General features: G+C 45.5%; 1 protein-coding gene across 3 annotated transcripts in view; it reads right to left on the minus strand.

Moving 5' to 3' along the window:
* The window catches only part of INO80 (INO80 complex subunit), a 121,482-nt gene extending 104,232 nt beyond the window's left edge, over positions 1-17,250 (minus strand). Inside the window, exon 1 of one of the 3 annotated variants that reach the window (XM_025205286.1) lies at positions 17,005-17,250. The gene's annotated coding sequence lies outside the window, so the exon portion shown is untranslated. Of the gene's footprint in view, positions 1-11,480; positions 15,222-15,587; positions 16,527-17,004 lie in introns of those variants that run through there. The other 2 variants (XM_025205285.1, XM_025205284.1) reach the window with 2 other exon arrangements.
* Between the last annotated feature and the right edge of the window lie 6 nt (positions 17,251-17,256).

Below are 17,256 nucleotides of genomic sequence, written 5' to 3' on the forward strand. Positions count from 1 at the left end.
GGTCGGACTCGATGATCTATTGAGGTCCCTTCCGACCCTAACATCTATGAATCTATGAATAGGGGCTGGAGCTGAGGGCACTGCCTAGCCAGGGCAGTGAATGGGACCCCGGGGCTGGGATTGGGAAGGAGCTGCAGGCAGCTCGTCCAGGGGGTGCAGGGCAGGGGGGGAGATTTGTGCATGGGGCGGACGTGGGCTTCCCGCTGTAGGTTTGGGGCTTTCCATCCTCCTGCCTTTGCCCCGGGAGCCACTCACTGGCTTCATGTCCCCTGCCTGTCTGGCGGCAGTGGGGGGCGGTGAGTTATGCCTCCCACTGTCAGGTGGGGGACATGATGTGGCCAATGCACGGCTCCCAGGGCAACGGCAGCAGGGCGGAAAGCCCCAAGCTCAGAGCGGGCAGCTCGCCTCTGCCCTTGCCCTATTTAGCTCCACTCCTAAAAGCAACCCGGCACTTAAAAATAGTGGTGGTAGCGCTTGAACTAAAGCTCATTTGATACTTAGAATGACAAACGTTTAACAAAACTTATATTCTTCTGTTACAAATGTAGGTATAATAGTTATGATAGTAGTGAGAGAACTTATTTGTATAGCATAATTATTTCAAATATGCACAGCAGTTTATTTAATCTGAAAGAGCTACTTAAGACTTAAATATGGCAACATGCAGTTGTAAGTGAATTTGTTTAAGCTTAAGCTTATGTTTCTCAAGAAGCATTGAAGAGCATGTTGAAGAGACTTGTCTGCTCATTTTAGTCATTGAGTGTAGCAATACTTTGATACAACTATGGAGGGGATAGTCTCCCCTGAGATCTGTGTCACATAAAGCATACAATACAAGCCCAAAGAATCATTTTGGGAAATCTTGGAAATGAAACAAATATATATATATTTAAGCTTACACAAGCAGAACTAGCATTTAGTGTTGTGCTCTTTGTCATGTGTATTCATGTGCATGATCTGAAGTGGATTCTCCATATTTTCAAAAGCTTTTAAAGCAAAAGAGACCATTCTGATCACCTACTCTAACTCCCTGGGCAACACAAACCACAGGATTCCCCTTCATTAACTCCTGTTACACTTGAGCCAACATATGCATTTTAGGAAAACATCCAATCTTGTTGTAGTCATGGAGAATCCATCACAACCCAATAAAATGTTTGAATGATTAATTTATCGTCAGTTAAACTTTTTCTTGGCTAAACTAGTGTAACTTCAAATTTGTTTGTGTAGACCAGTGGTCTCCAACCTTTTTGAGTAGGAGATCACTTTTTGAATTAATCTTTATCTACTGTGTGCTGCCCCCTCCTACAGGCCAGTCTGTGGTGAGGGAAGTGGGGGGGGGGGGAGATCAAGGCAGAGGGAAAAAAAATTATTTGGGGTCACCCCTCAGCAGGTAAGCCTGTGGAGCAATGGGGTGGGGGAGATGGAAAAGGGCTATGGGGGGCCAGGGCAGATCAAGGCCCCAGTGGTGAGGGAGGAAGCCGGGCACAGGCAGGAGCAGGAGCTGGAGGGAATAGGCCTGGCTTGGCCAAGTGGTAGGACAAGCGGGATCCACTGGTTGGTGACCACTGGTGTAGACATGTATAAACCAAATACCTCACCCCTTAACTTTCTCTCTGATGAGCCAAACAGATTGAGCTCCTTGAGCATGTCATTTTTTAGTACTTCTCTGAACCCCTCTAACACCCTTTTTAAAATGATGACACCAAAATTAGACACCACATTCCAGTAGTGGTTTTACTGCAACGTCAGCTGCAGGGGAAATACAACCTCAACTCCTACTCAACATTTCCCTTTTTATACAGCTGAGGATTACAACAGCTCCCTTAAATTTAGCGTTGCCCAGGAAGATTACATTTAGCCGATTATATGCTGGGATCCTAAAGCTTTATTCAGAAACACTACTTCCCACCCCCTTCTGAAGTCTATATATTTTGCTTCTAGTTGCTAGACTCTACATCTGATGACACAGAGATGGAAGTTGTTTGTTCATACCCATCTTACCTAACAATCCTGATTGATCTGTATCAGGGACTTGTCTTCATTATTTACAATTTATACAGTCTTAAGGTCATTTGCAGATTATCAGCAATGATGTGAATTATTAGTATTTATTACTATATTATCAAAGCACCTAGAAGCTATATTCATGGACCAGGATCTCACTATAATAGGTGCCATGTAAACAAAGAAATGTCCTGCCCCACAGAACTTACAAGCTAAGCTTACAAACAACAAGGGAAGCACAACGTAATAATGCTGGTCAGCCTGACAGACGACTGTGACAACGAACTGTCATATTTTCTAGGCACTGCAGCAGAGGAGAGATTCGACTGAGAACAATGAAGTGTATCTGTGGATGCTTACAAGGAGCTCCTTGCTAGCATGAAAGGAAACAGGAAAAAGTGCTGCCATCATGGACTGCTCACAGACTAAAGCTGACTTCTTGATAGTGAGAAGTGAGAGCTGGAGTGGGGACTGGCCACCAGAGCTCTGAAAGTGAAGCAGCTTATTAGTGAAGCTTGCTCTTCAAAGAAAAGAAAAAGAGAGCAAACAGATAATCAGAGAAATGAGACAGAAAAAAAAAAATCACTGGATATAAGGACGACAAGATTGCATTTGTCAGGGCTACAGAAAAGGATGTTGCAATAACCGAGACATGAGATAAAGACACCCTGGACAGGAGTTTTAATAACATAGGTAGAAAGGAAAGGCCCTATCTTAGATATGTTATGCAGAAATAATCTCTACTACTTATCGACACAGCTCTATTAGATCTGGAGAGTTGATGATGATAATGGCAGGACAACTGTACTGTCCAAAGTGACTGAGAAAAGAAGCAGCAACTAACAGCACCATTTTAACCACGCTCAGCTTGATCATGAAATCCACAGGGTAATGTCAGGAAGATAAGCAAAGAGTTCAGTCAGAACAGAAGGAGACAGGTCTGAAACAGAGTAAAAAGCCTTCGATCTGGTGTCCCATGATCGCCTCTTGGAGAAACTGGCTAATTGTCGCCTTGGGTCCTCCACGATCCACTGGCTAGAAAATTGGCTCCGGGGTCGGACCCAGAGGGTAGTAATTGATGGAAGTCACTCATCGTGGTGTCCTGTGACCAGTGGGGTCCCCCAAGGCTCTGTCCTTGGACCCATACTGTTCAACATCTTCATTAATGATGTGGACACTGGAGTCAGAAGCGGACTGGCCAAGTTCGCCGATGACACCAAACTTTGGGGCAAAGCATCCACACCAGAAGACAGGCAGGTGATCCAGGCTGACCTGGACAGGCTCAGCAAGTGGGCAGACGAGAATCTGATGGTGTTCAACGCCGATAAATGCAAGGTTCTCCACCTTGGGAAAAAAAACCCGCAGCATCCTTATAGGCTCGGCAGTGCTATGTTGGCTAGCACTACAGAAGAAAGAGACTTGGGGGTCATCATTGACCACAAGATGAACATGAGCCTGCAATGCGATGCGGCGGCTAGTAAAGCGACCAAAACGCTGGCTTGCATCCATAGATGCTTCTCAAGCAAATCCCGGGACGTCATTCTCCCCCTGTACTCGGCCTTAGTGAGGCCGCAGCTGGAGTACTGTGTCCAGTTTTGGGCTCCACAATTCAAAAGGGATGTGGAGAAGCTTGAGAGAGTCCAGAGAAGAGCCACGCACATGATCAGAGGTCAGGGAAACAGACCCTACGATGACAGGCTGAGAGCCCTGGAGCTCTTTAGCCTGAAAAAGCGCAGGCTCAGGGGTGACCTGATGGCCACCTACAAGTTTATCAGGGGTGACCACCAGCATCTGGGGGAACGTTTGTTCACCAGAGCGCCCCAAGGGATGACGAGGTCGAATGGTCACAAACTACTTCAAGATCGTTTCAGGCTGGACATAAGGAAGAATTTCTTTACTGTCCAAGCCCCCAAGGTCTGGAACAGCCTGCCACCGGAGGTGGTTCAAGCGCCTTCATTGAACACCTTCAAGATGAAACTGGATGCTTATCTTGCTGGGATCCTATGACCCCAGCTGACTTCCTGCCCTTCGGGCAGGGGGCTGGACTCGATGATCTTCCGAGGTCCCTTCCAGCCCTGATGTCTATGAAATCTATGAAATAATCCATATACAGGAGACAGATCTGAATCATAAGTAATCCATATACAGGAGATGGTTGAATTTTTGCTTGTAGGCGAGGTTATCCGGAGATAAGGTACAGAGGGACAAGAAGAGAGTACCACAGAGTCCAGAAAACTTCCACAGAGACTTGGAATACTCATAAGGAAGATCCTCTAAAGGACATGTTAAGGGAACAATAAGAGAGGAAGGAGGAAAACCAAGAAATGACAGATGCACAGAAGCCTTCAAGAAAACCCACGATCATCTGTGTCAAAGGAAGCTCCCAACAAAGCAGGGAGATAAGGATGGAATATCTGTTCTGAGATTTGGCTAGAAAGGTCATTAGAAAAATTGGTGAGAGGCTTGAGTTGAATAACCGGGGCATAGGTTGGTCTTGGCTAGTAAGTGGGGAGAAGTCTAGTGACTGTAGACTACCTGATTAATGAGCAGTGTGGGCCAACCTTTCTGGCAGGTGTGCCCCAAGTAAGCCCTGCACCCTCCCCAAGTGCCACTCCAATCTCTTTTCCCTACCTGATCTGTTGCTCTCTTTCTGCTCCATGACCTATCTACCACTATGTTCCCTGCTGCCTCGCTGATCTGCCATGTCTCACACACAGGTTGCCTGTGCTACCATGAATGCCATGGGTTGCCCACCCCTGAGCTTAAGGATGAAAGGCAGAAGAGAGATGGGACAATGGTCAGAAAAGCAACTGAGCTGAAGTGTGTTCAAAGAATCATAGAGCTGGAAGGGACCCCAAAGGATCAACGCATCCAGCCGCTTGCATGAGCAGGAAAGACATCTGGGGTCAGACGACCCCAGCCAGGTGACCATCCAGTCTTCTCTTGAAGACATCTGGGGTAGATGATTGCACCGCCTCTGGGAGGAGCTTGTTCCATAGTCTGGATTCTCTAGCTGTAAAGAAGTTTTTCCTAATGTTCAGCCTGAAACTATCTTCCAGGATTTTGTGGCCATTGTTTCTAGTTTTCCCCCCGGCCACCCTGGTGAACAGTTGTTCACCGAGCCTGATATATGCCTTTGATATAGTTGTAAGCTGCAATCAGGTGTTCTCTCAGCCTTCTTTTCTTTAGGCTGAAGAGTCCAAGATCCCTCAGCCTTTCTTCATATGGCTTGCCATGCAAGTCCCTGATCATGCGGGTGGCCCTTCTCTGGACCCTCTCGAGCTTTAGCATGTCCTTGTTGAAGTGCAGCACCCAGAACTGGATGCAATACTCCAGCTGCAGCCACACCGATGTTCAGTAAAGTGGGAAAATCACTTATTTGGATTTACTGGAGATGCATCGATTGATGCATGCCAGAGTTTTATTGGCCCTAGTGGCTACTACATCACATTGCCAGCTCACATTCATGCTGTGGTCAATTGATACCCCCAGATCGCTTTCATCTGTAGTGCTGGTCAGGTTAGCGATGCCCAGCCTGTAGGTGTGCTGGGGGTTCTTTCTTCCCAGATGCAGCACTTTGCATTTATCTACGTTGAACATCATCTGGTTCCATTCTGCCCAACGTACCAACCTGTCTAGGTCTGCTTGTATCTGCAGCCTATCTACAGGAGTGTCCGCACAACCCCATATCTTGGTATCATCCACGAACTTGCCAATGGGCTTTTCACCCCCTCATCCAGGTCACTGATGAAGATATTGAACAGCACTTGGCCAAGTACTGACCCCTGGGATACACTGCTGCCCACATCACGGTGCTTCTCAACCTGTGGGTCGCGACAGTGGGTTGCAAGAATATATCAAAAGGTTGTGATAAACTTAAAAAATGGATCAATGAACATTAAAAATGGATTTTCCTTTAATGGAGAAAAACATGGGAAACTGTAGCTTTTCCCTTGCAACCAGGCAGAGTTCCAGTCTGCAAGGGGCTGGTTGCCCCCACCGCAATGCCCCATACACCTCCATGCGGGTTGGGAGAGAGGGGCACTGGGTTAAGACAAATGGGTCCAGGTACAAAAAAGGTTGAGAACCACTGGTCTAATATATGAATTAAACTAATGGCTCTTCCCAGAAATAATGTGTTATTTGTATAATGGGAACAATTAGATAATAAATCCAATAGAAAATAGAAATGTATCAAAGTGGGAAATCACACTATTTGCCATATGTATCCCAAAGCACTATTCCTGAAAGCTATCCGTAATAGCCTCTCAGACCTACAATGACCGAAAATAACCAAAAAGAGAAAGCCTTTCTATGTTACATTTTCCCACTGATGAGTATTATGGGATGCATATCCAATTCTTATGAGATACTTATCCTATCCAATTACCTTGCTTTCTTTTTTGTATTGTGGGACATTTAATTTTCTAATTTAAGGCAATATCCACTTCCGCATTTATGTTAAAAAAAGAACATACATTTTATTAGGTGGCAAGTATAGTTTATATTCCCCTTATAAAATCTGTGTTAAAACAAACAGAACGTTACATTATACATCATTTCTTAGAATCATAGAAAATTAGGGTTGGAAGGGACCTCAGGAGGTCATCCAGTCTAACCCCCTACTCAAAACAGGACCAGCCCCAACTAGATTATTCCAGATAAGGCTTTTTCTACCTGGGTCTTAAAAACCTCCAAAGATTGAAACTCCACAACCTCTCAACCTGGGGCAGGGGGTCGGACTTGATGATCTGTTTAGGTCCCTTCAGACCCTAAGTACTATAATACTCTTTGGGTAGCCTGTTCCCATGTTTTACTACCCACCTAGTAAGAAAAATGTTCCTAATATCCAACCTAAACTTCCCTTGCTGTAACTGGAGACCATTGCTCCTTGCTCTGTCATCTGCCACCACTGAGAACACTCTAGCTCCATCCTCTTTTGAACCTCCCCACTTCAGGTAGTTGAAGGATGCTATTAAATCCCCTCTGTCTTCTCTTCCCTAGACTAAACAAGCCCAGTTCCCTCAGCCTCTCAGAAGTCATTGTCCCCAGCCCCCTCACCATTTGCACTGCCCTCTGCTGGACTCTGTCCAATTTGTCCACATTCTTTCTGTCGTGGGGGCCCAAAACTGGACACACTACTCCAGATGTGGCCTCACCAGTGCTGATTAGAGGGGAAAAATCACTTCCCTCAATCTGCTGGCAACACTCTTACTAATGCAGCCCAGTATGCCACTAGCCTTCTTGGCAACAAGCTTATTGCCCACTGTAACCCCCAAGTCCTTTTCTGCAGCCTAGCCAGTCAGCTCCCAATGCATGGGATTGCTCTGTCCCAAGTAGAGGTGAACCAATATACAGGTGCCATATCGGATTGGCACCAATAAAAGGAAAATGAACATTGTCGGCTATCAGCATTTTGTGGCCAGTGTAGCCAGTAATGTACCAATAAATAGAATACGCCTTCTGGCCAAGGCCCCCCAGATGCCACATGCATGCACGCAGCTGCAGCATGCAAACAGCCAGGAGCGCAGCCCGGCAATGTGGAGAGCAGTGCCTTGTGGGTAAGTCTGTGAAGGGGAAGGGGGTGGTGTGGGGGTGCAGATAGAGGCCCCCATGATGAGGAAGGAAGTGGGGCAGGAGCAGGGGCTGGAGGTGCTGTCCAGCCAGGACAGTAAATGGGACTCAGGGGATGGAGACTTATCCAGGGTCACGGTGGGGAGGAAGGAAGGAGGCGGCTCCCTGCCGCTGCACGCACCCCTGCAGAAGGCATGGGGGGCATGTACCCCCCTTAGATTTGCGCGCAGGTGGAGACAGACTGCCCACTGTGGGCTCAGGGATGTCCACCCTCCTGCCTTTCGTCTGTGTACCCAAGCCCATGGCAAACAGCCTGCCTCTGCCCTTGCACCGTTTGGCTCCTCTCCTAAATGCGTCCCCATGCTTAAAATGGTAGTGGAGGCACTTGCACTAAAGCTCATTTGACGAGCTTTAGTTCAAGCACCCCCACCATCATTTTTAAGTGCCAGGATGAGCTACCCACAGATGGATGAGCTGCCCACAGCTCTGTCCTGCTCCCTACCCTGGCCCCAGGGTCCCATTCACCACCCTAGCTGGGCAGCACCCCTAGCCTCCACCCCACCCCACTCCACCCTCATTGTGGGGGCCTTAATCTGCCCCCCATGCCCCTTCCCTACCCCACACCCTTTTTCCTGAACAGACATACCTGTACAGCACTGCTCTCCACATTGTCCTTCACTTAGGACTAGGGATGCACCGATAGAGATTTTCTTGGCCAATACCAATAGCCGATCTAATAGCTGGGCAATGGAGGCCGACATCAGCTCCAAAGAATGGCTTGAAACCCTCTGGGTCAAGCTGCAAGCGGGGGGAAGGCTTAGGAGGTGCACAGGCCAACTAGAGGTAAAGCGCTCCTAGACATGGTCCTGGCCAAAGGAGACAACCTAGTGACTGACTTAAATACAGAGGGTACCCTGGGTGATAGCAACCATGAAACCATCATGTTCACTGTCTATCACAAGGCAGACAAATCAGATAGCAGGGTTGAAGTTTCGGACTTCAAAAATGCAAATTTCAACAAGCTCAGGTCACTAGTAGGAATAGTGCTGTGGGACCAGGGACCGAAGGTGAAAGGAGTGCACAGAGAGTGGACATTCCTTAAGGACATGACCCTTGAAGCACATAGGAAGTCTATTCCCATGCAAAAGAAAGGTACCAGAAAGCAGGGAAATCACAGTCCTCCTAAGAAAGAAGAAAGAGGCATACAAACAATGGAAGCTTGGGACAGGCCCCAAGGAGGACTACACAAACAACGGCCCGCAATTGTAGGGAGGAGATTAGAAAAGCGAAGGCAGTGACTGAACTTAAATTAGCAACAGGAGTCAAGGACAAGAAGTCCTTCTTTAGGTATGTGGGGAACAGGAGGAAAACAAAACATTCCTGGTAAAACTCTTCCAAACTGGTGGAATTCCAGTGAGGTCCCTGAGGACTGGAAGAGGGCCAATGTTGTGCCCATCTTCAAGAAGTGGAAGAGGGAGGACCTGGGTAACCATAGGCTAATTTGCCTGACCTCTATTTCAGGAAAAATCCTGGAAAAATTAATTAAGAAGTGTGTGCGCGATAGGCTTGCAAGAGGTAGGATCCTGAAGGACATCCAGCATGGCTTCATCGTGGGAAGGTCTTGTCTTACTAACCTAATCTCCTTTTATGATCAGGTAACTAGCCACCTGGATAAGAGGTTGACACTGTATGCCTTGACTTCCAAAAACCCTTTGATCTGGTATCCCATGATGCTCTTGCGAGAAAATTGGAGGACTGTGGGCTTAACTGCGAGACAGGTGGGTATGATGCTGGCTGCGGGGTAGGACCCAGAGAGTCCTAATGAACAGATCGCTGTCGTCCTGGCGAGAAGCAGCCAGTGATGTCCCACAGGGGTCAGTGCTTGGTCCAGTACTTTTCAACTTCTTTATCAATGATTTGGATGTGGAGGTAAAGAACTCACTGGCGAAGTTCGCAGACGGCACCAAGTTATGGAGAAGTGTGGTCAAGCTTAAAGATAGGCTACAGATACAGGATGATCTAGACAGACTAGCAAGTTGGGAGAGTCGAAACCAGATGAAGTTCAACACTGAGAAATGTAAAGTGCTCCACCTGGGGACGAACAACCCCCTACACACCTACAGGCTTGGCGGTGCCAAACTGACCAGCACCACGAATGAAAGGGACCTGGGGGTAATAATAGACCACAGTATGAATATGAGTCGGCAGTGTGACACTGTAGCCAGCAGGGCAAACAATATGCTGGCATGCATCAATCGATGCATCACCAACAAAACCAAGGAAGTGATTCTTCTGCTCTACTGGGCATTGATGAGACTGCAGCTGGAGTACTGCATCCAGTTTTAGGCGCCACGCTTTAACAAGGACGTGGTAAAGCTCGAGTCCAGAGAAGGGACACCCGTATGATCAGAGACTTGTATGGCTCACTTCCCCGCATGCACATACAGGGGCATGTGCTTCCCCCACCCCTGCACCCTCTGGACAAGCTGGCTGCAGCTGCAGGCTGGGCTTTGCACCCTGAGCCCAGATGCATGTGCCCCCAGGGCCTCCGCCCCTTCCCTCCCCCACCAACTGACCAGCTGGACTTGTGGGGGGAGAGGGTGCCATGCACACATGTTCAGCTCCCTCAGCCCAGGACCAACTTCAAGAGGCTCCGAGATCCACCGGTCAACTGGTTGGTGACCACTGCATCTTACAATCTATGAAACTACTTCATCCATTCCATTCCACTCTATGTAGAGTACACTTCCATAACTTTAAATTATTTCATTTGGGTTTAATTTTACAATAGTTAAGCTCCACTTTGCCATCACAGGAGCAAATGGACCAAACAGTTATGACAGTGTTTCAGAAACTAAATGGCAATTTCATAATAAAACCACATTATGTGCACCAGACTACATCACTTCTCTAGACAGCTGCCATATTTTGCAACATGGGTATTCCTGCAAGTCAAACTTTTAGGTTGCTATCACAGCAACTTCTGTACTGTGAGTTGCACCCCTGCATTAATTATGAATCTGTGTCCACAAAGAACTTCTTCAGTGGTCCAAAACAGGTGATATTCATATTCACAAGATAAGTACTGTAGGGCGGACGTGGTAAGATTTCAAAGCCCAGCCTGTGCAAAGTCTGTGCTATACAGCCTCACACTGTCATGGAGAACACCTTGGTCAAGCTTTCCATGACATTTAGTCTGACTAGCTGGCTTTAGGTGGTTTTGGACAAGGTGGCAGTAGGTAGTTGTTGATCATGACCCTGTGCTTCTATGCAATACCAAAGCCAGATGAGTGAGACTGTCTCAGAGGATGTGTGTACAGAGAGGGTGGCAACAACGTGCGTTTCCACTGCACGCTCTGCCTTTTCCTCTCAGGATTGTAACAGTGGACCCAGGCCTTGTAACCAACGTTAATTTGCAAGAGGAACCCCTCACAATCACCCTATACATTGCAGAAGCTGGACATGCACTTCCACACACTGTCGCGTACGCACATCCGTTAGCTGCTTTGGCAGCCAATGGGCACACAAGTTCCAGTAATTCAGGTGATTAAGCCATACAACATGGATACTGTCAGCGCTTGTGCCTACCTCCACCACTAGATCTGGAATACTCATTCACCTGTTTGTACATACAGCAGCATCAACCTTAGCAACACTGTCCTCCATCATGGCTGTGTTGGGGCAAGTTGCCTGGGGTTCATTCACTTCACATGTGGCTTTTTGATTCTCTCCACCATTCAAAGATCTTCTGCTGAGCCATGAAAGCATCACTGTGCTGTGCCCAAATCCTATAGAGAATTTCACTAGGTGGCACACCCTCAACCCATGAAAATGAAGGACAGAATGCTGCTCTTTGGTGCACATTAACAGCTGTGCTGGCATGCTGTTGAAGTACTTACTAGCGTCACGTGTCCAGTGCAAAATGATGGGTGCGTTGGACCATGCTGCCACCAGGGCTCCCAGCTGCTGTGTAATTTCCCATTTGTTGCAGACATGCAGTGCAGGCAGCCATTGTGCCTTTAAGTTTCTGAACACCCTTGTACTTCAGTTCAACTACTGTGTGTTCTCCCAAGCAGTAAATCCCTGCACTTTTAAAAGTTTAGTGTTACATCTATCCACAGCCTTAATAGAGGCAGAAGTGAAGTTGTGCCAAAAGGTTTGGAGTCCTAGCTAGCCTTAACTTAATAGAAGTAACCTTGATTAACCTTCAAGACACCACAGTGGAAGATTTAAACTGAAGTACCCTTCCCTCCCTTTCTCAACTAAATGGAATGAGCTGGGAGGGGGAGGGGGAGAGAGAGTTTTGCTTTTAAATCAGTCTGTTTTAATGTGTAGCTAGTTAGTAAACAAATGTTAGAAAAGAACTCTCCAAGGACACATTCAGAAAGCAGCTAGTTATGTTTCACAGTAAGGGCTTCTGGGTTTTGGCATTTATTTCTATAATCCTACAGCCACCAACATCAAACATACTGCCTTTCTGGAAGTGAAGAGAGTGTTCAACTTTAAAATGTAGAATTTTCCAGGTTAAACAAATATTTACTAGCTATTACTGAACTCAAATGCAATGTGCTTTTGCAATAAACAGCAATTTAAACCAAAAGCTCTACATACATGCATTCACAATTTAAAAATGATGTTTTACTACAGGAACAAAGAAAATTGTTGCATGTCTAATTGTAACACGGGATCTTTCCTCAATAGCCTTGTCTCACTTTTTTTTTTTTTTTTTAAACCCAATGGGACCTCTCCTCCCAGCTGAAGCCCAACGGATTGCCTTTTCCCCTCCCTTTACACCTAATACTGATGCCAAACATCATGGTAACCCAGCCTCCCTAGTGCAATGCACATTTATCCTACAGCTTAACTGCTATAAAATCCAAGGAAGCCCATCCATTTTACACTTTAGTCACATGGATGGGTTGTTTTTGAACAGCAGAGATTAAAAAAAAAGACATACCATATATTCTATCCTTTTTGTACTTAAAATATTTTATTAAGTGTTGCCAGATCTATATTTTTAGATTGTTAGTTTATTAATTTCTTAATTCCTAATGGAAATCCAGATTTTACATACATATTTTTTTCTGTGCACATTTCATTTAGCTCAAAATTTTATCTGAACAAAGGCAAACCCAGGGCTCTGTAAACATTGTCACTGTGTGATCATAAATGCAAACACAGCTGATAAGCAAATAACCCAATGGTTCTCAACCTTTTCAGAGCCATGGCACCTCTCATTAGACTCAAGGAACCCCTTGAAAATGCCAGCTCTTAGTTTTCACTCATTTTTTACTACAGAAAAATAATACAGCAATTCTCCTCTTGCAAAGAAACCAGAAAGACTGCAACTGGTCAGAAGGTTTTGGATACTATGGATTCTTGTCTGAGATGACTAGGTTTATCTTGTGAATCATGTATAAGCATCTGCACATCTAACAGTACTAATATTACCTAGCACCCCACCACACCCTTAGAAGGATCTTGCTGCACCCTGGTTGAGAATTGCTGAAATAACAAATGGCATATTTGCAACACCATCTTTAATATAATGAACTTCCATAAATCAAGAAATTAAAATGCTCACTGAACATCTGCAGTCTGAAGTCAATGGGACCTGTTCTTTTAAAATATTGTATGCTTATACAATTTAATACAAGTTTAAAGCCTTACTGTAGACTTGTATACATAAAGCAAATGCACAATTATTTCTGCTAATGCACCAAAAGTCTAAATAAGTACACTCAACACTGAAACTGTTTTGAAACGAAAAAGATGTTATGCTAGTAACAGGACAATTTAATAAAAATACAATGTTACCCGTTTACGCTTCAAACATATAGCACATATTTAGTTTTAAACAGAACCAGCCCCACTGAAGTAAATGAGTACAATTAGTTATGCACACGACTAAATCTTTACAGAAGTGGGGCCTTCATTTTCAATTTGTTTTCACCTATAACAGTTTTGTAGAATTCCAATGAGATACGCTACTATTTGAGAGTATAGTTTGAGAGTATATTTTAAAATCTCTAACATTTTAGATCTAAATTTACAATGAACAAGTCATATGTCATATTAGCATGAATTTTCAAGCTAACTATATCAGCCTGTCAACCTCATTTAACTTGGGTCTCTCTAACAATGTCACCCAGCTATAAAATAATGGAATAGGTCATCCTCATCAACCTGATTGCATGGGCATACTGACCTGGGGAAAGAGAGGAAGTCAGGCAAAACTAAAGGCTTTCTTCAACTTAAAAGGGCTTGTCAGAGTTCATGAAGGTGCAGCCTATGCTAGGAAGAGAGCTCTTTTGGCAGTACAGCTTAAAGCAGTTCCCCAAATTATGCCAATGGGATGTTTTGCCAGGATAAGTATATCGATAACAGAGCTTTTGCTGCACAACTGCATAAGTTAGGGATGCATTTTTTCCTTGTATTCTTAACTGACTCAGATAAAACTTTGAAGTATAGACCAACCCCCAAGCCTTGTCTATAGTAGGAAGGTGTATGGCTTTTAACTACACTGGTTACACCCCAAACTGAAATGGCTAAATGACCAAGTTTTACATGTAGACTAGACCTAAAAACTGAACCCCAAACTCTTGAACAGCAAGAACCCTACGTATCTGACTACTAAAGCTCCTTTAGACTTTTATGATTGTTTTCTTTTACTTCCTCCATCCTTTTGCTCTTTGCATTTAAACCCAGAGTGATCAGGAGTGTCTTCACAGCCAATGAATCCTGGAAACACTGCATTTTGCTCTGCTGATACACATTTCATTTTTCTTTTTTTTGGAGAAATTTACTCATGGGACAAAAAAAAAAAAAAAATCCTGCAATGTAGCAATATTCTCAAGGTAAGTCTTGCAGACATGTAGAGGCTCAAGCCATATCTCAACCAAAAACATAAGCCAATATAACAACACCAGTTAGGGATGTGATTTTTTTTTAAATTACATTTGTATACTAGCAAAAGGTGTTGGATAGATGCAGTTCTATATAAGGGCTTAGGCCATCTGTCTGTCCTTAATGCTCCTTAAATGTGAATAGCTTGAAAACTGAGAGAGAGAGAACATTTGTGTCTTCAGAGAAATTTCTTTGCTAAACTTTAGCATTTGTTTAATGACCATGTCAGGATGATCCCAACTTCCATAGCTGGGAAGAAAAGTCAGGGGCCAGGGCTGTTTCTACTGAGCTCCTCCTGGGAGGGCGCTGGGAGCCCAGTGTGATGGAGAGGGCAGAGGGGTTGGCTAAGGAAAAGCGGGAGCCAGACAGAGGCACGAGACAGCGGGCAAGCAGTGGTGGCCCCATCCCAAGCCCCGTGCATGGAAGGAGGTGCCTGGGACAGCAGGGAGGGCAGAGAGGGGGGCCATCTGAAGAAAAGTGGGAGCCAGGCAGAGTCATGAAGCAGTGGGCGAGCAGTAGCAGCCCCGTCCCACAGCCCAAACAGGGAAGGAGGTGCCCGAGGGCAGCACGGAGGAAGCCCCGGGGCATGGGTGGCTGTTGCGAAGTGCGGAGCCCGCCTGCCCTTGCCTAGCAGAGGCGTGCAGACAGTGGCCAGGTGACAGCATGGGCAGGTCCGCCTCAGCCGCTGGATGAGAGCAAGTGCAAGAAGGGATTGGTATCTTCAAATGTTCAGCCTATTTTAAGTTTTATAAATATTTAATTTATTTAATAAATATAAAAAGTAAAATCTGTTTGTTTTTGTTATATGAAATTCATCCATCATTCTTGATAGGCAATTTGCTAGTACTAACATAAAAGTGCTTTAACCACTATAGCTTACTTTGGTTGGAAAACTGGTATAAGCCATAGTAAAAGCACTTTTTCTGACTCTGATTGTATGTACACATACAGCTCCTTCTGGCAGGCTCTGTACAGTACAGACTATACTAGTAAGCCAAGCACAGTCCCCATTCATTTGTTTTTCTGCATATATCTGCAGTGCACAAGAACAATTTCTGCAAAGAAACACAAATAAGGAAATAAAAATTAGCATTATGTACCTACAGTATTTAGTCTCCATTCACTTTGAGCGTGCATATGTAAAAATGATTTTTTGACTGATTCTGTACGCACATAAGAAAAGTTTGCATCTCCCCACAATTTGAGATTACAAACAATAAGTCATTCCTTTGCCTTCTCTGATTAAAAGCCAGCTAAAACTTTACCATTAGCTTTTATAGGGCATTTTCTTTTGTTACATAATTTTTCTAGAAACTTTCTCTTTCCCAAGGAATAAAAAGTGAAACTGAAATCAATTAAATGCTGCTAGCCATTTCAAACTGTCTCTCTCATACAGGCACAGAAATAGATTTTAGTATCAATGCCAACCAACTAGAAACACTTTATTATAACTGAACTCAAGAGAATACAGTAGTTATGGGAGCCTCATGAGTCAGATGTCATGCATGCATTTGACAGTGTGATTAGAAACATACAACTGCAGGACAACGCTAACAACATGAGCATGTAGCCACCCAAAACAAAAATCAGGCACTCCTTCCAGAAATATAGCTCCCAGGCTTCAAAAATGTAAACAAAAAACTAGGAAAGTGAGTTGAAGAAATCAAACAGACTGTTATACAATTAGGAGCAAAGCTGACTCCAGAAGGTAGGGGACTGCAGTTGTGGCAACACCACACAGAGCAGGCAGGCACATCCTCTACATTTTGAAGCATCTGCCTACAGGGCTGCCACGTGCACTGCCCCGCTCCAAGGATGATCAGGGCATCTGCTGTCACCCTGACACACTGCTACAGCCACCACCCGTGCCCTTCCCCCCTACATAGCTGTGGTATAAATTACAGGGAGGTTGTTCAGCCTGAGGCTGGTAAAGTGTCCAAGGAAAGTTAAAGGAAAAATGTTTTTCCTTGCCATCTCCAGAGGACGTTTCTCAGTGCAAACTTCAGCCTGTGGAGCTTGTTGACCCATCTGGCCACAATGTAGCCAGATGGGTCAAACCCTATCCCCACCCCCCTAGTGCAACAAGACAAGTATTACAATTGTTCCTTGCAGGCATAAATGAGACCCAGAACAGACGGGCAAAAAGTGAGTTAAAAAAAACCCAACCAAGTTCAGGTTGCAGCCCACTTCTAGGGGTTTTCCCCCATGATCTATTATAAAGCAGCAGGTGTTTTCAGTTTCACTGCTCTTGTACTAAGAATATAACAGTGAACCAAGACTTCCTAACTGCACCACGTAGGAAGAAACGTTTAATACGTGCAGGGGGGGCACAGGAAGGCAACGCCTGAACCACACAAACACAGCTTCTTTGCTCCTGGGAAAAACCTGTTAAAACTGAAAAGCACTTTCTGCAACGCAATGTGTTAGTACGAAACAACGCAGCGCAGCTCCAGGCACCCAAATGAGACAAAGGTTTTCAGGAGAAAAACCTGAGCGGTTACTGAAATACTTTCTGACCGTGGCGGCCTGGCATGATCCAGTTTACATCCATGCACGGGTGGCGCAAGGATCAAGCCGCCACCGCCCAGGCAGAGTGGGCTCAGGACACGTCCAAGGGCTGCTGCCCTGAGCCCGGCCCAAGACGGGACGGCCCGTTCAAGACAGCCAGGCCGAGGGGACCTGCTCCGCGCGACGCGCTCCTCGGCTCCGCCAGCCTCGCGCAGAGCCCGGGCCCTTCCCCCGCCCGGCTCGGCCCGTGAGTCCCGCGCT

The sequence above is a fragment of the Alligator sinensis genome, unplaced genomic scaffold (genome assembly GCF_000455745.1).
Source record: "Alligator sinensis unplaced genomic scaffold, ASM45574v1 scaffold108_1, whole genome shotgun sequence".
Classification (NCBI taxonomy): domain Eukaryota; kingdom Metazoa; phylum Chordata; order Crocodylia; family Alligatoridae; genus Alligator; species Alligator sinensis.